Source organism: Talpa occidentalis, unplaced genomic scaffold (genome assembly GCF_014898055.3).
Source record: "Talpa occidentalis isolate TD23 unplaced genomic scaffold, MPIMG_talOcc4v2.1 talOcc4.14, whole genome shotgun sequence".
NCBI classification, from domain to species: domain Eukaryota; kingdom Metazoa; phylum Chordata; class Mammalia; order Eulipotyphla; family Talpidae; genus Talpa; species Talpa occidentalis.
The window spans coordinates 13,417,813-13,440,341 of NW_023601433.1; the positions used below are offsets into that span (position 1 = coordinate 13,417,813).

The 22,529-nt window shown below is 51.1% G+C and overlaps 1 protein-coding gene across 3 annotated transcripts in view; it reads right to left on the reverse strand.

Annotated features, from left to right (window-relative positions):
* APBA2 (amyloid beta precursor protein binding family A member 2) overlaps nucleotides 1-22,529 on the reverse strand; it is a 206,777-nt gene that overhangs the window by 152,035 nt on the left and 32,213 nt on the right. For all 3 annotated transcript variants that reach the window (XM_037510098.1, XM_054694791.1, XM_037510099.2), the window contains exon 2: nucleotides 11,332-11,434. The gene's annotated coding sequence lies outside the window, so the exon portion shown is untranslated. The remainder of the gene's footprint in view (nucleotides 1-11,331; nucleotides 11,435-22,529) is intronic.

A 22,529-nucleotide genomic window follows, 5' to 3' on the forward strand; every position in this document is an offset into this window, starting at 1 on the left:
TTGAGTGACTTGAGAGCTTCACGACCTGATTTCCTGCACTTAACTATTTTATTTTCCTTTAACATTTTTTTATTTTTAAAAATAACCCAAATTTAAAAAAATAGCAAAAGCAAATATTTAGCATAATAAATGATTAGCAAATACCCTGGAGTCCCTTATCATGTCAGCCCTCCCTGCGCCCTGCTGAGACACCCCTGCCACATACCCCAGTGTGTGACAGCACTGCCTCCCCATCCCTAACGATTTACCCCCTAGTGCACAACCTTCAACACACAGAGTCTCCTCTCATCTATCAACTGTGCTTCCAGTCAGGAAAACCGAGCCGCTTGTCCTATAGCCTGGCTGGGTTTGGGTGACTGTCCCTGCAGCATAGCAGGACACTGCTGGCTGTCCTCTGTGTTCCTGCAAATTGGTGCTTGGATTGATAGATTGTATCTGAATCCAACTCTGGCTAGAATTTGGAGGCATTCACTTCCCCAGCAGCCAAGAAGCTCCCACAGTGAGGTCAGTCAGCACCAAACCACCACCCTGATGGTTCACATTCACTTGCCAGACTCCGGCTACGGACAAGAACCCCCTCACTGCGTGCAGAGTAGGGCAGGTGCACAACGAAAGCAGGGCAAATAATTCAGCCTTTCCAGTTGCCAATATTCCCAACAAGCCATGGGCTCCCTAGCATCCTGCAAAGGTGACCGTTGTGTTGTTCTGCTCTGTTTCCTTCAACATGTGGATTGGAATGTATTTGATTCCTTTCAACCCATTGCACTTTTCCTCCACATGATGTTCAAAATGTCCCATCAGTGGTCTCTTCAAGGTGGCTCCCAGCACCTGGAACACCATCCTCCTGGCCTCTGATGGTGCCTTTCTGCTATGACAAAACCTTCCAGATACAGCTTGTACATGTCCTGCCCCCAACCTAGAATGTGCCCTGTGCCCAAGAAGTTCTGGTTTCTTTTAGCACAAAATTCAAGTTATCTCCTATCAGCGAAGAGGCATCTCCTTGTTAATGCTGTGGCCACTGTGTCCTGGCCTCCCCAGGGAACACTGTTGGTCCTCGAGTTCATACTGACCCTTGGCATTCAAGTTCAGGGCTCAAGGGGTTTGATTAACCTCATGTATCCTGCTTCTGTTTCTCCTTTCTCCTCCCCACTAAAAACTGATATGCAAAGACCTCCACATAATTATGCATTTGCTTCATCTTGCATTACACACAAAACATGCTCAGAATAGCAATGCTAATGCCGCCACCAAGACAATTCCAGAAAACCATGCAAAATTTTTTTTTGTCCTCTCCCCCTTCTTCACAGCTGTCAAGTACTGCGATGGCGCACACAGCCACTTCTACTCCCTCCCTACCCTACTTCCCCCAGTGCATGCTAATTCCACACATGACTCTGCGTTCTATGTCTCTCTCTCATGTCACTCATGTGTCTCTCCAGTCCTTTGCTTGTTGGAAGCTCATTTTCTAGCATCTCGGTTCCCAAACTGTGCACTGAGATGCCCCGAACCCTGTTGCACCCCCAGGGGACTGCAGGATAGTCCAGGTTTCCAAGAGAAGAACACTAACACTCAGCATCTGCCGGCACCGGGCACGCCACTGCCTGGAACAAACTCATGGGCTCGACACAGATAATATGCAGTCCTCTCTGAGACAACTTGGACACCAGCAGTCATCACAGCAAAAAGCAAGTACCCATCATCCCACACCTACTAGGTGGCTGCTATTATTTAAAAAAAAACAAACAAAACAGAAAATAACAAGTACTGAGCAAGACGTAGGGCAATGGGAATTCCTGTGCACTGTTGGTGGGAAGGTAAAATGGGAAAAATGTGGGAAAAAGGTGGAAGTGTCCCCCCCAAAAAATAAAACTTGGAGTCACCATATGACCCAGGAATTCCACTCATGAGTAGGCATCCAGAAGACCTGAAAGCAGGGACTCAGAGAGATGGCTGTACACCCATGTTCTCAGCTCTACTCACAGAAGGCAGGAACAACACATGGACATCGACAGATGGATAAACAGAATGTGGTCTATCTCTACAACGGAGCATTACACAGTCCTGAAAAGGAAGGGCGTTCTGACAAAGGCCACGTGGATAAACTTGGACAACATGAGGCCAAGTGAGAGAAGCCAGACACACAAGTGATTCCACTCCTAGTCAAATTCAGAGCCAGACAGTCGAACGGTGGGTGCCAGCGGGAGGAGGAGAGGGGGAAGAAGAGCTAGTGTTTAGTGGGTACAAGTGAGCCAACTTCAGATTTTACAAGATGACAAGAGTTCTGCGGCTGGAAGGTGGTGAGGGCCACACAGCAAAATAGGTATACTTAACAATTATGGGCACCTGAAAATGGCTAAGACAGTAAATCTTGTTATGTGTCTTTTACCACAATTAAAAATGTTTCCAAAATCTTAAAAATAGGGTCTACCCTGGTGGCGCAGGCAGTTGAGCGCAGCGCTGTGAGGCTGTCCGCGGTCTCTGAAGTGCGGGTTCAATCCCGGCCGGCCGGCAAGAATCCCTCATGGTGCAGCAGACCTCTCCTGTCTCGCCCGCCGCTCCCCTCAGCAGTGTATTTCATCAGTCTGCCTGTTCTGTTCCCCGCTCTGTCTCTGGTGAATCCTCTCACCCTCCCGCGCGTCTGACCTGTATCCCGGTTCTTGTATGTATGTATGAATAATAAATCTTAAAAAAAAAATCTTAAAAAAAGACAAGAGTCCACACTGAACAGGAACACAGGTATAGGACCTGAGATGGGTGCAGCTCCAGGCCCCAGCTCCGGGGAGCCAAGCATTTAACAGTGTTGAGGGCAGAGAATGAGCAGTCACCAGAGGACCTTTTCTCCCCCAACTTCTGACCTGTGGAGTGACCATGGGCCTGGCCACCCCCCCCAGAGCAGCTGGTTCCTCCTGACTGGGCCAATGAGCCCATTCCATGCAAATTCAGCTTCGGCAAAATGACCAGGAGGGGGTGCTGTGGCACACACCCCAGCAGCACCTTCCCTTGGCAGTCTGAGCCAACTCAGCACCCCAACCTGGTGCCTCTCCTGACACCCCAAGCCCCCAGGCAGCACACTGACCCCTCTGCAGGGACCCTGTATGCGCAGTGACCTCCAGACCAGTGCTGAGCCTGTGTCTTGGGCAATGGGGCAGGGGGGCTCTCCTGGAGTCACCCCCAGGGTATGAACCATCCTTTGTCATTTCTCAAGTGTTTGCTCGCTGCATAGACAGATTCACGAGAGGCACATTTCTAAGATGCCCACTTTACAGACTAGGCTCAGAGAGGCAAGGGGACCGGGGTGGTGCCACAGTCATGAAGACAGGCCCGTTAGCCTGACCCCGCGTACTCTCTGCTCTTACCCATCATCACCACAGCCTCCAAACCGCACCCCACCCAGGCCCTCTCTGCTTCCCTTTTATTCTCCTGGGGTCCTACCTGCCTATCTCTGGGGAGCCCAGAAGTGCCATCCAGGGGCTCCGTGAGCACACGCCATTACCAGTCCACTCTATGAACCCTCTTTCTCCTCTCTGGGGTAGCTGAGCCGTGGAGAGAAACAAAGGAGAAATCAGGCCCCCAGCGTGTGCCTAATGCACAGGCATCATTACCTCCTCATTAGAACTGCCAGTGACTCTGGGGGATAAGCTGGCCTCCTGCACCAAGCTGGTCACTCACCATGTCCATGTAGTCTGGGACAGGCCAGGGCCAGGATGCCCTGCTTCCAGCTTTGCAAGCATGCCTCTCCTGCCAATGGTTTTGTATCCCGTGGCGGGCGGGTGGGGGGAGATCCCACAACTCCTAGCCCTACTGCTGGCCTGGAAGGTCACAGAAGGACAGCTGCCAGGGACTGAATGTCCACAGATTCTACGTGAACTATCTTGCTTGAGAAGTAAAATGTGCAAGAGGGCTGGCTGCAAGAGAGCCATGTACCAAGCCGGAGGCCCGAAAGCAAAGCGATCAAGTCTCACATCACAAATACAGGGCGGCTCTTGACGCCCCCAAAGACCCACCAAGGCAGTTACTGGAGACGTCTGGACTTTCATTTCTTTTCTCAGAATCACCACGAAATCAAGTTCTGTATCTATTTCAACTAGATTGAAATACCTCTCTGGAGAGAAAAATTTCCAGCGGGCCAGGAACCTTCACTCCTCTACAAGCAATCAAATAAACAGGCAACAGAACAAAACCAAGATCTCAAAAATAGATCTGTGCACATGCTCCCAATTTCCCTTTCTGCTTTAGGAACCAGGGTGACTGCCCTGTCAGATTCTGGTTAAAACAGAGATGTGCTCTGCGGGAAGGGTTAAAGGGGGTTGAAAATGTGAACTGACACAGCATAAAACTAAACAGAGATTAAGCCTCTTCTCTCAGATAGTTACAGCATGAGACATATATCTGCACTCTCTTCCTCAGGAAAATAAAGGAGCTGCCCCCACCGCACCCCCCTCCGACAGATCTCAGCCAAGACAGCTGACTACCCCTGCGCAGACCCCACTGTTAACACAATTCTGTCCCAGGTGGGAGACTTCAGAGACTGAGCTAAAGGCCATTTGACTCCCCCACCCCCGAACCCCATCTCTGTCCAATCCTCCAGGTGATCCCTACCCTGCTGGGATCTGCCCCAGCTGACCTCCGCATCCTCTGCTGACCCACCCACCTCGGTGGAGCTACGTTTCCCTCCCAAACATGTAGGCAGTGTTTTCTGTGGTTCTCAGCTGGGTTTGAGTCAAACACTTCTAACCAAATGCACCGGCACAAAGCACATCTGGAGCTTCGTGGCTGGAGGACACTTTGGGGGCTCCCTTCCCTTGCCAAGGATGCCTCCCCAGGGGCATGTGCCTCTCACAACCAGCTCAGGCCAAACCACAGTGTCCCATGTGGCCTTATTTCCTGGGACCTGACAGGACAGAGGGCTGAAGTGGCTGGTACCAAGGTGTTTCTGCAGCCCTGCCCAGAGCCAGGCAGGGAGGGGGCCCATGCCGCAGAAGCTGTACACAGACACCCCCCGCCACGGTCAGGCTCACCCCCAGGGTCTTTTCCCCACTCGAACATCTGTGCATTCTAATATAACGTCCCAAAATATTACTCTGCAATTATTTCCAGAGACTTAAATGGGATCCCCAAATACATACAATTAAGACTAAAATTGTAATTTTAAATTACTGCTAATTTGAATAAACATAAAACTTCCCCATCTCCAAGCCAAACACAGACAACGACATCCCAACTACTCCTTAGCTGCCCTGAACCCCTAAGACTTGTGACCACCGCTTGTGACCCAAAGAGAGAGAAACAACTCTTGAACCATCTGGATCCCCCTCAACAAGCTCGAGAAATGGCCATTCTCTATCCAGTTTTGCAGGGAGAGGGTCTCTCCAAACTCCTCCTGAGGAAGCAGCACTGCTGTGTTGACAGTGTAGCCATGACCTAAGCCCAGCACACCAGCAGATAGAGGACAAGCACTCAAGGCTGCCCCTCGTCAGTCCTGCCTGGCTGAGGCATGAGATTCCCGCTGCTTTACCTAGCTGACCGTACAACCTTGTATTCCCAGGCCTTCTCAAAAGCCCAAAGGCTCGGAATGAAAGTTACTCAGGGCCGTCTCGCCCCAAAGGCCACTGGCTGTGGGACAGTGTTCAGCAGACCCATCCGGCTGTCCCCAAGCACTACCAGAAGTGACAAGCACACCATGTGCTCCATAGATGGCCCCTCCTCCCGCCTCCCCGCCAAGATGGTTTCCCCAGTGTTCTGGCCCTCCCGGATACCAGGAGAAGAATAGAGGCTTTCTTTGGAGGATTGAGTCCCACTGGGGGGGTGGGGGAGAAGGTGGCGGGTCCTACTTCCAGAATAAGGTCTCTAGGCCCCTGGGATGGCGGCCCTGAGTCCTTAGTGTCTAGAGGGCTGGCGCCTGGGTGTCCTGAGAATCCAGAAGCAGGAAGCCTTAGCTGCTGTCACCCCACAAGAAAGGAAGAAGAGCTGCTCTGGGTGGAAGGGGAGGGGAGGGAGGTCCACCCTGAAATGACTGGCCAAGGGGCCTGGGGGACACTAGAGTGGGGAATAATGGAATAGTGAGTCGCAGGCACCTGCCGTGGTAGGCTTGCCTGAAGTCTTGCAGATGACTTGCAAGTTCCCAGCAGGCAAATCTCTGGAATCCACAAGGCATCCCTGGAGAGGACGACTCGAGTCAAATATCTGCTGGACCCTGAACTTGCCAACCAGCCCATGAGGGTGAGACCGCCCTTCTCCCAGATGTTCTAATCCCTGGGGTCAAGCCAGACTGTCAAGGCAAAGCGACGAGGACGGCACATACAGCTCAGCTTCCTAGAGAGCTCAGGTCCCAGCCAGGAGTCGAAAAGCTCAGAGATCTTAGTAGGCCTCTTTAGTGCTGAATTGAGACTGTTCCTGAGGTTGGAAAGAACCAGAGAACTCTGCCCTTGCACAACAGAAATCTCAGAGCGCTCCCTGACTGCTCATTTGGGCAGGGAAACAATCAGCACCCCCAGGCAGGTTTAGGGGGACAGTGGGGATAAAAATAAAGCTCTTTGGGGGCCTCCCTGGTGGCGCAAGGGGTTTAAACACAACCTAAGAAGGTTTCCACAGCCACTGCAGCATGAATTCAATCCCCAGCCAGGGAGCTACCCACATGGCACAGCAGACCTCTCCTGATTCGCCCACTGCTCCCCTCAGCAGTGTATTTCAATCTATCTGTTCTGCTCCCCACTCTGTCTCTGGTGAATCCTCTCACCCCCACACCTCTGGAATACACTCCAGTTCTCACATGCATAAATAAATCAATTTAAAAAAATAAAGCTCTTTCCCACTTGTTCTTTAGGCAACCCAGGTGTTTAATGTAGGAGGCAGAGCAGCATCAGGCTCTGATGTTCAGGGTTGCCAGCCTCAGCCATGCATTGGCCACAAGACATGACACTTCTCCACTCGGCCTCTCAACCTGTGTCCTCCAGCCACAGAACTCCAGATGTTCTGTGTGCCTTGCATTGGATTCGAAGCTTGGCTCAAACCCAGCTTAGAACCAGAGAAAACACTGCCCATACCCATCTACTGGGACGGATGCTCAAGCCCACTTTGGGTCAGGAAGCTGCTGCCCCGTCCCATATACTGGCTGTCAGCACTTGCAGCTTGACGCCAGCCAGGACCAGCATCACTGGCTTCTAAGGGCTTCTAAGGGCAGAAAAACTGCCCCAAAGCATGGTCTGCTTTTAGAAACCCTCAGGAGCTGCAAAGGTCACCATGCACCCTCCAGCACATTCCCATCCTGCACCGGGGAGGCTGGGACCTCACAGGGGTGTGAGGGACCCTCCTTTTGGGCTCCATGTCAATGTGGCTCCTTCCACCTAACTTCCTTTTAGGTGGATGTAGGTGACTCAATAGTACCCTTTACGTAAAGTAACTATGATGCTTCCATTTGGGGCAGAAGCAACTGTATCTTCAGTGCGTGGGTGGCAGATCCACTTCCTCAAACAAGAGCTGTGGTCTTTAGGAATACATATTCTGCCCTTCCTTTGAGAAAATTAGGAAAATAATATTTTTTACACTTATAATTAAGAGCAGAACAGATGGTGACAGTTGAAAAATCTGTTTGTGAGAAACAATACTGGTGCTGGGATCACTGACAAGCAGGGGGTGATCTTGTTTTTCTGGATATGCAGAAGCCCCACTAATGTAATTCCAAAAACAAAATACTGAGGACGCAGGGAAAAGGGCAAGGTGAAAAGTTTATCCACTAAGAGAGCAAAACAATTAGTAATTCAGAAATGACCCTTAAAGTCCATCTGCTTCTGTGCTGGCAGGGTCCACCCAACAGGCCAGGGAGGCCCGACCCCCAGTGCCACCACCGGTGCCATTTTAAAGACAGACCATCAGCATCTGAAGGAGGCAGTAATGTCTGAATCCTGCTTTCCAAATAGTGACTGTGAGCTAGATCCTTTATCCAGCAAGGACAACTGGAGATATCCCGTCCACAGCCTCACTTATCTGTTTCCAAGTCACCAAGCCACAGGATATAAGAAAGTCCAGTCATTCGGAGAAACCTCTCCATGTATTATCCAATTTTTGTAACTTCCCAAAAACTTCAGCTAAGTCCACTTTCTTTAGCTTTAGCCCACTCCTTAGCCAAGAAAATTTAGCCCCTTTGTTCTCAAGCCTGGTCCCCCAAACCCATGTAAACCTCATCTCCTTTCTTAACCAAGGAGGCAGAATTGAGGTTTCCTTCTCCTTCCTTGCCAATCCATTTGCCATAAAGCTTCTTTTCTTTTCTCAAAACTTGATAGCATAGCAATCCACTTCTATGCACATCAGGTAGCAAGCCCATTATTTGGTAACAAATAACACAAAGTTTTAGTTATACCAGAATAAATTCTAGAGACACACTATATAGCATATATAGAGCCTATGGTTAATAATGCTGTATTGTATTTTTACAATAAAATGCAAATAAAAATTTCCTAAGGGAACAGAACTTATGTTAAATATTTTTATCAACAAAGTAATAATAAAAATTAGTAAAATAATAATAAAATAATAATAATAATAGCCAAATAATAATGAAAAAGAAGAAACGTCTGAAGGTGATTAAATATATCTACAGAAAAGATTGTGGCAAAGGTTTCATAGGTATATATTTACCTCCAAACTCATTAAGTTTTTTATACATTAAGTATATACATTTTTCATATGTCAGTTACATCTCAGTGAAGTAGTTTAATAAACAGATAAATAAACTATCAAATAAAATGTGAAAAAATATGTATGGGCAAAAATTGATAGACTTGAAAGAAGAGCACCATTATAATTGGAGACTTCAACACTGCCTGTCAGTAATTGATAGAACAGGCGGGCAGAACATCAACAAGGATAGTTCACCTAAGCAGAGCTATCAATCAGCTGGATCTAATTGACATTTATAGAATATTCCATCGAACAACAGCCAAACACGCATTCTTCTCAAGCATGCAGAAACATTCATCAAGGGCCTACATCTGTTTGGACTGCTATAAGAAAACAACAGAGACAGGCTAGCTTGTAAACAACAAAATGCATTGCTCACAGTTCTAGTAGCTAGAGAAATCCAAGATCAGGGTGCCAGCATGATCAGGTGACGGCCCTCTTTGAGGTCCCAGACAATTTGCTGGATCCTGACATGCACAGGCAAGGGCTCTTTCTAGATCTTCTTTTACAAGGGCACTAATCTTATTCATGAGGGCTTTGACCAATCACCTAAGCACCTCCCAAAGTCCCCACCTCCTAATACCATCACCTTGGAGGTTATGATTTCAACACAGGAACTGGGGGTAGGGGACATAAACATTCTGATCATAACACCAAGACAGACCATATCTAGCGTCATAAAGCACACCATAATGCATTTTTTAAAAATAGAAATCGGGCCTCCCTGGGGTTAAATCTCAGCACTATGAAGCTATCAGCAGCCACTGCAGCACGAGTTCGATCCCCACCCAGGGAGCAACCCATATGGCACGGCAGACCTCTCCTGTCTCGCCCACTGCTACCCTCAGCAGTGTGTTTCAGTCAGTCTGCCTGGTCTGTTCCCCACTCTGTCTCTGGGGAATCTTCTCACACACATCCCGCACCTCTGGCCTTGTATGCATAAATAAATAAAGAGAAAAGAAAGAAGGAGGGAGGAGGGTGGGAGAGAGAAGAGAAGAGAAGAGAAGAGAAAAGAAAAGAAAGGATTATATTCTCAGATCAGAATGGTACTAAGCTAAAAACCAATGAACAGGAAAATATCTTAAATCCCCAAGTATTTGAAAATCAAACAACACAATTCTAAACAACACATGGGTAAATTAAGAAATATCAGAGAAAAAATTTTAACTTGTTGAAATAATTAAAAATGAAATGCCACTTGTCAAAATTTGTAAGATGTGGTAGAGGCAGTACTCAGAGAGAAGTATGTATATAAGGAGATCAAAAATCCAAAACTTAAAAGTCTATCTTAGAAAACAAGATAATAAACAATTTCAGTCTAAAGAAAGCAGAAGAAATATGATAAAAATTAGAGCATAAATCAGTGAAATTGAAAATGGAAACTAATAGAGAAAATCAATGAACTCAAATTTAAAAAAAAAAAAACTTGGAAAACCATGAAAAAGGGAGAAAAGAGCCAAATTACTAATACCAGAAATGAAAGAGAAGTCATCAATATTGATCCCAGAGACTTGAAAGAATAATAAAAGAGCACTCTATGGCATACTCTGGCACAATATTTGACAATTTAAATTAAATGGGTCCCACACCTAGTGGGACTTATTCCAAGGACGCAATGGTTGATTCAACATGAGACAATCAAATGATGCCATCTCCCACATCAAGAGATGAAACAAAAATCACATAAGTCTATCAACTGATGATCAAGTTGAGGTCAATCAGGGTAGGACCTAATCTGATATGACTGGGTCCTTGTACAAAGGATACATTAGGGTTCAGAAATAGAGAAGTAGAAAGCCAGGTGATGATTTGAACCATGTGGCACAAGTCAAAGAACAACAAAGATTTCGGCACACCAGCATCAGCGAGGAGGGAGGCTGGACAAACCGTCCCTCGGTGTCCCCCAACCCCATGACATCTTAATCTTGGGCTTAATCTTCTAGCCTACCAACTGCAAGACAATAAATTTCTGTGATTTAACTCACCCAGTTTCTGGCACTTTCCTGTAGCAGCTTTAGGAAACTATGCAGGGCTGGTGGCTCTCACTGCCCAGCTGGAGGCACTCTTGAGGTGACCCACCCTCAAAACTCACAATCCATGTGCGGGGACTTTCTGAAGTGAGCCAGCCCTGCCTGCTGCCTCTGGGAAGGGCCAGAGCACCCCAGCACCCTGGCCACCTGGAGTCCATACGAAGTGGGCTGGAGTATGCAACCATTGAGGAGATGGCTCCCACCTGGTGGCCCAGGCCCCATCAGCACCCCAACAGGAAAGGAGGCACCCGAGAAGGCCAGACAGCATCCCACAGAGGACAGGAGCCCCTTGGGGTGGCAAAAATGGGACCTGGTGGACCCTGTGGACAAAACTGCTGAAAGGAGAGGTGAATAAGGAAATGCTCCTCCTACTCTGGGGCCATCTAGCTTCTAGAAATACCCTGTAATCCTTTCCCTCTTTCTCTGCAAAATAAAGGTAAATTTGTCAAAGCAGAAGATGATGAAAAGCTCTAGTGTTGCTGAGTTTGAGCTTTTGTTGCAGGAGGTGAGGGCCCCCACACACATTGTCGCTTCTCCCCCAACCCCCATACACCGCACAAGCCGGGGTGGACATGTGATGGCACGAGGGGCACAGCTCCAAGGGCCCCCCACGGCGTCTACTCACTCGGAAACTCCAGGCCCGAGAGGACTCTGAGCCATCCGCCGGATGTCCTTGGCCACAATGGCTGGTGTGCCCACACGAGATCCAACGTTTAGTCTTCAGAGGCCTGAAATGAGAGAGAGCACGGGGGAGTCAGAGGGCAGAGCACGCAAGGAAGCTCCCTCACCAAAATGGGGCTCATCTGCTGCTCCCTGAACGCACCGCAAGTGCAACAGACTGGGGTCAGAACTGGGGTGCTGCAGAGCGGCCAGACATGTGGAAACCAAAGAGTCACAGGTTTGCTTGTAAGTCTCCCCAAGTTTTTGTGCGCCCCCCATGTTTATTCCCAAAGGCCATCAAGCGCTGATGAGTAAGGATGTGAGGCGGCACAAGAAGGGGTCCTTCGGAGTGTGGGGAATGCGCTTCTTAAGCCCTTTTGGAGAAGATACGGGAAGCCCTGCAGGATTAATATTTGCTCTAACAGGAAATGAAACACATTCTTCAAGGCTCTATTCCCAACTTGTCTTCAAAAGTAGCAAAAGGCTACGCGAGATACAGAGTGTGGCGTCGCTTGGGTTATTTATTGTGAAATGGTGTGTGTGTCACACCCGGGTGGGAAACTCTACGAAAACACTTAACCAACTCTTCCAAGAAAGGGTGACCATGGGCCCTGTGGGTGCACAGTGCGGGCTGTCCCGGTGTGTGACAGCATTTTCCCACCTGAGATGAGGAGGTGCCAGCACCACCCTCACATGGGCCATCGTCTGGATCTCCACGAGGAGCTGGGCCACAGAGGGACACGTGTGTCACCTCCCAGCTCTGCCACTGATGGCCTGGTAAGACTCAGTTTCCCTACCTGAAAGGATGAGGGGAGCACTAAGATACTGAGGTGCTGGCCCCAGCTCCAGTACCTGCACCCTAGGCCCTCTCATCCTGGCCCCTGACCATGTCAAATAAGACTTACAAGGGTCCCTGAATTTTAATATTTTTGCTGCCCTGTCTCCTGCCTGTGCAGCAGGCCACGCGACTGGAGATCTCCTGAGTCCAAATGTGGACCCACTGGGGCCCACTCAACACGGATGGAAAATATGTGGAAAACCCTGAGGCCAACCAGACCTGTGCCTATCCCCCACTATAGCCAGGGATTCCAAGGGGGTGCTGGACACAGAGTCTACATGGCCTGTTCACCAACCCAAGGTTGGCCTGCCCATTGTACCCAAGGCCCTGCGCTGTCTGTGGCTCCCCATACTGGAGTCATTTCCTTTCTTGCTCCTCTAGAATCTTACTGACAAGCTCCTATTCATTCTTTAAAACCCAACCAGGGGGGGCCTCCCCGGTGGCGCAGCGGTTGAGCGCTGGGTTGCGAAGCTGCCCGCGGCCTCTGCGGCGCCGGTTCGATCCCCGGCTGCTCCCCGGCCACCGGAGGAGGGTCCCACATGGCGCGCAGACCTCTCCTGCCGCCCCCTGCTCCCCTCAGCAGTGTACTTCGGTCCTTCTGCCTGCTCTGCTCCCCGCTCTGGCTCTGGTGAATTCTCTCACCCTCCCGCACTTCTGACTGTACCCAGTGCTTGTATAAATAAATAAATTAAATAAATCTTTAAAAAAAAAAAAAAAAAACCCAACCAGGGGACCTCCCTGGTGGCGCAGCAGTTGAGCGCTGGGTTGAGAAGCTGCCCGCAGCCTCTGCGGCACTGGTTCGAATCCCGGCTGCTCCCCGGCCACCGGAGGAGGGTCCCACGTGGCGCGCAGACCTCTCCTGCCGCCCGCTGCTCCCCTCAGCAGTGTACTTTGGTCCTTCTGCCTGCTCTGCTCCCCGCTCTGGCTCTGGTGGATTCTCTCACCCTCCCGCGCTTCTGACTGTACCCAGTGCTTGTATAAATAAATAAATAAATCTTTAAAACATAAAAATAAAAATTAAAAAATAAAACCCAACCGGGGAGGCATCTCTGAACTCTGGCAGTAGCCACACTCTTCTCCGCCTGTCTTGTTTCCCTCATTTTCACAAACATTCATCATCTCTCCTGCTCCCTCCAGGAGGCTGCCTGGCCCAGGGCGGCACAGCAGTCCAGACTGGAAATGCCACCACACCCTGCAAACAGGGCCTCAAGCACAGCCTTAAAGGAAAAAGAGGACAAATGCAAGGAGCTACAAAGACCAGGAAAGGCTCTGAAGGGTAGAGAATGGAGTTTCAGGGTCAAAGACACCAGCCACAGCAGAAGGGAGCAACAGACCCTGCTTTTGAAAACCCTGAAACCATACTGAGCATTGAATGCCAAGATCAGCGGCAGTTCCTATCCCCCCAGAATACGGGGCCACAGGAAGTTTCTGACTATAGAGGAGTTACATCAAAATGGTGCAGGATGACCTGGGTAGGGCAGAGCTCACCAGAGGCTACCAGGAAGGAACTACTGGCAGAGAGATGGTACTGGCAGCTCCCCCCACTTCCATCAGGCCAGTGCTGACACTGGGATCTGGATGGCAGGAAAGCGGCCAGGCGCTGAAGAGCAGGGTTCACAGCACCAGGCCTGTTCCCAGGGTCACAGGCAGCAGCTCCAGCCTTTGTAACCTGCCGGAGTCACTTCTTGCCAAGAGCTGGCTTTGCAATACAGCCCGGCCACATTGCTTCCCCAGGCTCACCAGCTACAGTGGGAGTGGCAAGGCCTTTCTCCACCTGGTCCCTAAAGAATCTAGAGCATCAAAACCATAGGACTCTGGTCAGGGGAGACAGGCACGAGAATGTAGAGACCAGGGGCAGGGGAGGAGGGTGAAGCTTAAGGCTGTGCCCTGAGGCTCTGCCTGAAGCACATAGAGCCCAGCTTCCAGCCAGCCAAGGAACAGCCACATCTTCCTCACTGCCCCGGAGCCAACAGCAAGGCCGAGGGCCTCCCTGCAGTCACTCAGTCTCTGTGAAGCCCTTCCTGTTTCCTCAATCTGCAAGAGCCAGAGAATCAGAGGTTGCTAAGTATTTGTCTGGGAAGCCCAGCAGGGGTCCCTAATACATGGACCATGGCAAAGTTGCTTTCATGGTCCCCCATATCCTTCCCGTTGCAGTTGAGAGGAAGAAAATCAGCAACCTTGGGTGCAGGGAGAGCCTGGAGAGGCTTTTAAGTCAGCCTTGAAGCAAAGCCATATTGGCTATGAAGAGGCCCTGTGGCTTTGGCCGTTACTCTAAGCCCCTAAGCTGCCACCACCCGAAGAAATGACGGAACATTTTGACCAGACCCACGAGTTCACAAAAAGACATCCTTTAAGATAAAGACTTTATCACCTACTTGCATTTCTCACACATAGATTGCATCTGACCACAGAGACAACCACCCCTAAATGTATGCAACATACACTCCTTCACACGCATGCCCAGCTTCTAGAACTATTGCTTTGCCACATCCATGCGACTTTCCCATTGGACTCCACTCTCACAAGTCCACCCCAGTGACAGCTGGTGGGTAGAAGAGTGCTCCCCACTTGGGGTGACCTGACGGTGCACAGATCACCCGACTGGCCACGGGGCCTGGGCTGGGGCTGCATCACAGGCCAAGCCCGAGCACGTCCAGGACAAAGGTGAGGGGCCGCCTGCTCTCCATGGAAACGTCAATCTGCAGGCACAGCAGCTTCAATCACCCTATCCCTTACAAATGGACCCAGGGGCCACGGGTGTTCCAAGAACATCTGTCCCTGGGAAGGTGCTCTGGTGAAGGATCAAAGTCCCCGCCAGTATGGCAATGCCTATGATGACGGCATATAAGGCCCTTTCAGGCTCTGAAGGCAGCAGGGCCAGCTAGTTACATGTTTGGGATAAAAGAACCAGGATCAACTGCCCAAAGCATCAAAATGGTAACTTTGGAAAGCACTGATGACAAGGCCCAAAGAGGAGGTTGGAGGGGGAGAGCCAGACCTAGGCCCCAGAGGGACAAATCTATCCCTCCCCCAGCTGATACCCCTAATGGGCCTGGCAGCCCAGGACAGTGCTTGTCCTGGATGGGAGCCCCTGTCCTGCAAACTATACTCTGGAAGTTTCCAAAAATGACCCCAAGCCTAGCAGTTACAGAGCCTCGTACTGGTGAGTGAGGGTGACAGGCCTAGGGAAATTCTCTTCTTATCCTGTCCCACAGCCGGCTGAGGCTCAAGAGGGGCAAGTCACCTGCTCGGGGTCACAGAGCAAAGTCCCAGGTATCCCCAAGACCAGGTGGTGCCTCTTGTCCCTCCATCCCTGTGCGGATCTGCTCACCTGTGTCCAGCTCAGGACACGGGCGGCATTCGACACCAGCTAGGACAATGTGGCCACAATGAAGCATTTTTAGGAACAGTTTTCTGTGTTGCCAACTTTCCGAGAATGTTATCATTTTGCTGTGTGCCAAAGGACACATCTGTTTGAGTCTCCCCAAAATTTCCTCAATAGATCCAGAAATGACACTGATTGTGCAAAAATTCTCCAAAAGGACTATATTTTTTTTATATCTCATGGACTATTCGCAACTTAGTGGATATGAATTTTGTGGGAAATCTGAGGGATCTCTGGCACCTGGCTGACTTCACGGACAAACGAAGTCTAGAAAGGGGCTGGGCCCCAAACCAAAGGGAATCTTCAGGCCATGCTAACGTGACCGCTGCAGGGAACAGAGACCCCTGAACTACACCTCACTCCGCCACAATTTCTAGTCTATAACTGGAACGTGCTTTTGCTGGACGCCAGTGCAGGACCATGGCTTAGAATATATGTCTCCAGTCAGAACTCTCTGGAAGTCATGCCAGCCATCTACCTCTCAACTCCTCCAACACACGTCTAAGAGGCACCTGGAGCTCAGCATGCCCGGGTGGGCCCAGCCTGCCCGCGAGAAGATATGCCCCACCCACAGCCTCCCCTCACCCTGTTGTTGCCAGGGCATCACCCACTGGAGGCCACCGCCGGGGCAAGCTACCCACTGGTCACAGGGGCCATTTTAGCCAGGATGTGGAAGCTCCTAGCTGGCACCCTCCACCAGCTCCACATCGCGTCTGGCACCAGCTCACTCTTCCATACCTCCCACATGCCCCGCCTTGGCCAGGGGTGAGCTGAGGTCCCCTGCGTGACCCCCTCTCTCCCACCTGACTTCCGAACCACCAACACATGGTGATGGCTGGAGCTGCAGCCATCCTGAACGCCACCTCCTCGCCCCCTCCCCACCACACACTCCCCCAGCCTCCTCACAGGGCTTCCAGATTCCGCCCTCACCCCTGGAGGGGGCAGTCCTCCGACAGGGGAAACTTGGTGTATGGGCTCTGGCTGCTATAACAAAGTGCCATGTCTGGGGAGTGGGCGGGGGGAGGCTACCAACATCAGGCATTTATTTCTCTTCGCCCTGGGGCCTGGGCGTTCAAGATCAAGGGCTGGGGAGAGCTCTCTTTTGGGTAAGAACTGGCTTTTTGCCGTATCCCACATGATAGGAAAGGAGGGAGCAGGCTCTCTGGCCTCTTTAGAAGGGCAATAATCCCACAGCCTCCCCGCTTCTCCCATCCCCCCACCACCACCTCCATCACTCAAGACATGAGATTTCCACATATGAATCTGAGGACACACACTCACTCCCCCAGGGCTGTGTGTCCATGCTTGTAGGAAGTTAGACTTCAATAAAATGTTCACTTAAAGAAACCAAAGCAGCAGCTGGGTGGGGCAGGCACTTGGGGGGGGTGCCTCCTAATGGGTCCAGATGATGGAAATATTCTGGAACGTGACGGTGATGGTGGCACAACATTGTGAGCATTTAAAAAACCACTGAACTGCACATGCTTTAAAGGGGTGAATTTCATGGGGTGTGAATTGTATCTCAATAAAGCTGCTATTAAGTTCTTTAAGTCCTGAGTCAGACTGCATCCTCCGCTCCTCAGCCTCCTCCCCCGGGGTCCTCTGCCACTCAGAGCAAAAGTCCTCATGCTGGCGGGGGGGTCCTCTATGCACTCAACCCGGCCCCATGGGCCCTCGGACACCCCAGACTGGCTCGATCTGCCCCTGCTAAGCCCGTGGTAAGTACTGACCTCCTCGGCGCCCTGACCAGTCGCCATGCCCCGCTCCTTTGTCCCGCCCTGAGCTCAAAGTGATCCACCTCCCCCACTAGGATTCCTGCCTCCTGTGCTCTGTGAGGTGCCTCCCCGCCCGCACACCTACAACAGAGACCCCTGAGTACTGACTTGGTGACAGGACCGCCCCCCCCCCCGGGCACACAGAGATGGGTGCTCAGGGAGACCACTGCCAGGGCCACCCACCAAGCCACTATGGCCGGGTCTGGGGGCTTCCAGCTGCAGCCCTCCCCCCAGCTCCACATATTTGGGACCCATTCACTCATGAATGCCTCCTGGAGAGAGCTACGGGGCCCCTTGGGGTGACCTGAAACCCAGCTTCCTCACCAAAACCTCCAGGGACTGTGGGTGTGGGGCCTGTGGGGCCTGTGGGGTCGTGGGGTCTAGGTGGCCTGTGGGGCCTGTGAATCCAGCCTGCCGGGAGGAGGGACACACCCCACTCAGCACATGGAGGGGAACACAGGTTCCGCCTTCTCAATGGCCACCGCTGTGGATGTCGCTAGGGAAGCTTCCCTGCAGGACCGCAGAACAGCCTGTTCCAACCCAGACACCCACACCCAGGCTATTTCCTGTTCCAACAAAAAAGGCTGCTGGTTCCCATACTGAAAACCTCCAAATTCCTTCCCACCTCCCTCTCTATTCACAGCCTCACCGCAAGTGAGTGGGGACAAGAACACTGCTCCCCTGGGCACACGTGGGGTCACAGGGAGGCTGGCAGCCTGCATTCCCTCCCGCCTGCGGTGGTGGCAGCCCCCACACAACACCCGCTCTCCGCCCCTCGTGGTGACACCAGGTCTGGGCGACACCACCCTGCTTCCTGCTCCCAAGACCAGGCTCCTTAAGACACACGAGGCACCAGCCCCACCACACACACCCAGATGCACTCAGGTATTCCCGGAACATGCTGCACCATGCCAGAACGTTGAAGGCAGATTCCAAGAGGGAATAAAGGGGGGAAACCTATGAAGAAGAACGCTAAGGTGGGGAGAGGTCGCCACGCCCACGGCAACACCTGTCAGACACAGAGGCTCGCTGAGATTATCACCACCGGGAGCTCACACAGCCTCCCTGCCAACAGGCTCCAGGGAACTGCGACTTCAAGAGAAACAACCTATAGTGAAATCAAATTGCCAAAGGTCTAAATAAAGATCCAAAACATTTGCGTATGAAGCAATCAGGGGCATTCATTCATTCTCTGACCTGCTGATTCCAGCTCAGGAGGCGTGGGCAGTTCAGGGCACAAGGCCAGACCTGGACAGGGCCCCCTCCCCTTGCAGCACATATTGCACCCACCCCTAACCAAGATGAGGACCAGAGACACGTCCATGAGCCTGACATGCACACCTTTGGGGATGTGTGGAGAAATTGAAGGGCCCGGAGAAAACTCAAGCAGACATGAGGAGAATGTGAATACTCTACACAGACAGTGGCTCCCTGCCAGGAACCCTGCTTTTTCATCAAGTTTCCACTGAAACGAGGACCTGTGGTACTGGGGCTGAGTAGCTGGGGAATTGACAGGGTCGCTAAGTGTGTTGGTCCTCCCTGCCACACAGTGACCCCTAAGTAGTGGGCAGCTGTGCTGGGATAGGTGGGAGACAGCAGCAAGGGCTGAATGCTGGGACCAGAATGGGGTCAGAATTCAGGGGGCAGAGGGTTAGAATATCACTTTCTGGAAATGGGGGGGCAGCTCTGCACCTTGCCCTCCCCATGCCTAAGGAAGCAAAGACTCAACGGCTATTACAAAGGAGTAATCTTAAAACAGGAGGAAGCTACCAAAACCAGGCCACAACTGACGATCTAGTAAGACAAAAAGATGGTAGTTGGTCAAAATCCATAAAACATACAACACCAAGTGTGAATCTTAATGGGTTTTAGTTAATAATAGCAATCACGTGTCAAAATAAAATTGGCTCATCAATAGTAATTGATGTAACACACTAATGCAAGCTGTTAATAATGGGGGAGCCAGTACTGGGGGTGAGGGAGTACGTGGGGACTCTGAACTTGCTGCTCAATTTTTTGTAAACGTAAAACTGCTGAAAAAATTAAGCTTATTATTTTTTTTTAATATGGCCTTGTCAAAGAATGGATACAATTGAGCTGATGGGTAAAGTGGAAGATGAAGCTAAGGGATTCTCCCAGAATGCAATGCAAACAGACTCTGGACAACCTCCCTGAAGGACAAGATTCTGACCTCAGTGAGGACCTTCAGGCTTCAGAACATCCTTCCCAACCCCGCCATCACGGTCACCTCTCTCCACACTGAGCAATGTTAGTAAAGTCCCAGGACATCAGTTGTTCATTTGGCCCCCAGGACTGCCGGTTTTTTGTTGTGTGTGTGTGTGTTTTTTTTTTTTAAAGGAGGAGAAAGTACAGGGCGGTGGTAACAGCACAGAAAACCTTAGAGATCATGTCAAGCCTTTGCCTGGGCCTCTAACCCAACGAAGTTTTTCAGAAAAGTGATTCAGCATTCTCCATCAAAAATTTAAATATGAATATCCTTTTACCCAACCACTCCATTTCCAAGAGGACTCACACACACGAAATGTCTGTATGAGGATTTTCATTGTCTCAATCTTTTAAAAAAGCTGGAAGGCCCCAAAGCTAAGTCCATACGCTGAATACTGAGCAGAGGCAGAGCGTATGTGAGCGTCAGCAGGTCCCGTTTAGAGAAGCATGTGCCATCCGCAAGGCCGTGACGGACGCAGGACACATTGAGCTGGCCCACAAATGCCCACAAATGGCGGTCAGGGTTTCCTCTGGGGAGGGAAGTAGGACTAAGGCTGGGAAGTTGAGGGGCATTCCTCCTACTTTATTAAATATGCGTGTTCCAGTTGAGTCTTCTACCAAAATACATTTATTATTCACCAGAGTTGTAATGAAACCCACAGTCTGCGCCTTTGAGGATTTCATAGTCCAGTCGGGGACATGTTAGCACCAAGAAAGATGGCTGGTGGGGAGGGCAGGCTGGAAGTGAGGGAGAGGACACCCGCAGGAGCCCTGCGCCTAAACACCAGCAACAGGAGTGGCAGAGCACCTGGGCCTCCTCGGGAAGGTGCCCCCGGGCAGAGCTGCAGACTTCCCAGGTCAGAAAGCCACACACGGTACAGGGCCAGTCCAGACAAGTGCAAACACACGGGCGAGAGGGGAAGGGAGGAGGCCTCAGGACAGGGAGTGCTGGCCAGCGCAGGCAGCCCCGGGCACTGACTTGGGAGGAAACTAAAAAATTCCGTTTCACTCACTGAGGAGTTCTGGTGCGAATGTGCATCACGGGGGGTGATGTATGTGCACTGCATGGTGGTGCGTGGGGTATGTGTGTACAGCGTGCATGTGCTGTGGACAGGGGTGGGGTGGGGTCATGGTATGTGTCGTGTGTATTGTGTATATATAGGGTGTGTGTATGGGTTGTGTGTGTGCGGCATGTATGTGTACTGTGTTTAGTTTGTGTGCATGTGTGTGGTGTGTGCACATGTATGTATTTGCTATGTTGTATGTGTGTGGTGTGACTCTGGCATGTGTGGTCTGTGTTTCATGTGTTGTGGTGTGCTGTATGATGTGTGTGCGTGTGTGTGTTTCCCATGTGTTTACTATACTGTGTGTGTGGTGTGAATGTGTGGTGTGTGTGTTTCATGTGTGTGGTGTGTGGGTGTGTGTCTGGCATGTGGCGGGAGTGTGTGTGTGTATTTAGCATATATGTTTGGGGGTGTATGATTTTGGGTTGTGTGTGTGACTGGGGACAGCAGATGGGGAGCAGCCCGGGGCAGGCAACAGTGACCATCCTGGCACAAAGAGGGGCTGAGGCTGGGGAGCTGAGTGACGGTGGGGGGGGGCGGTAAGCCCCCAATGCTGCAGACCAGGCAGCTGAGGCTCCAGGAGCTGTCTCCAAATAGAGAGTATGAAGGGCGTCTCCCTCCCAAAGTGGCTCTCCCTGAGGGGCTGGCTGGGGCCCTCGGGACAGTTTTTCTTTCATTTTTTGGGGGGGTGGGAGCACCTGGAGAGGCTCCTGTGCTGGTACTGCGCCAGCAGGGGACAGAGGCCCTGAGGGAGCTTGGCCCAGGGAGCAGACGCACCTTCTGAAACCTTGACCACAGAGTAAGCCCCATGGGCAGGCAGGCGTGTGGGGGGCCAGAGAAGATGGAGTATTCCACAAGGAGACCGTCTCCAAGATAGACCAAGAGCCCAACCCAGCGTAACACTTGTGCTGCAATTTCAAATCCTCCATGGACAAAAATGCCAACAAGCTGTACTTTCATATGGACAGCTCTCTTTTTAAAGCCAGCTTCCCGTTTAAAGTTACCTAATAAAAATTAAATTCTCACACAAACTGGGCTTGGAAATAAGCTGCTTTCCCGGGGCCTGGAACAAAAGACAGCAGGACAGAGGCCCACAAGCAGGAGGGAGAGGCCAGCCGCCCCCTCGCAACCGCCACCTGCCAGACGCCATTCATGGATGGCCAGGAGGCCTGTGACTTTGAGTCTCAACACACTGGAAACCTGAAATCATTTTTTAAAAAACAAGAGTTCCTTCTAAAGCTTCTCTCCTCAAGAACTTCCACATGGGGACCTCCCTGGTGGCGCAAGGGGTTAAGCACCGCCCTATGAAGCAATCCGCAGCCTCTGCGGCATGAGTTCGATCTCCGGCCAGCCAGAAGGCAACCTACATGGGGCAGCAGACCTCTCCTGATTTGCCCACTGTTCCCTCAGCAGTGTACATCAGTCAATCTGCCTGTTCTGTTCCCTGCTCTGTCTCTGGTGAATCCTCTCACCCCCTGCACCTCTGGCCTGTACCCAGCTCTTGTATGCATAAATAATTAAATCTTTAAAAAAAAAAAAAACTTCCACACAGAGGGGCATAATTATCCACGTGAAGCATAGGTGGCTCAAACCTTCTGTTCCCTCAAGGGTCACCGTGTAGCCCCCAAGCTGCAGCCCCTCCCTGGGGCCCACAGGGGAGGTCCCTGGCAGACCCTTGGAAGAAAATCTGCCTAAGTGGTTTTAAAGTTTCAAAACACACTGAAACCAGCTAAAAGATTTCATGCTACAACGAGTACAAATTCTAAAATTTTGCTAGCTGCTTAAAGTCTGAAGATTGTATGCCCCACACAGTGGGGTTGCCACAGGCTCATCTACTTCTGAACTCCATCTCCACCCCCACCCCGCCACCAGCAC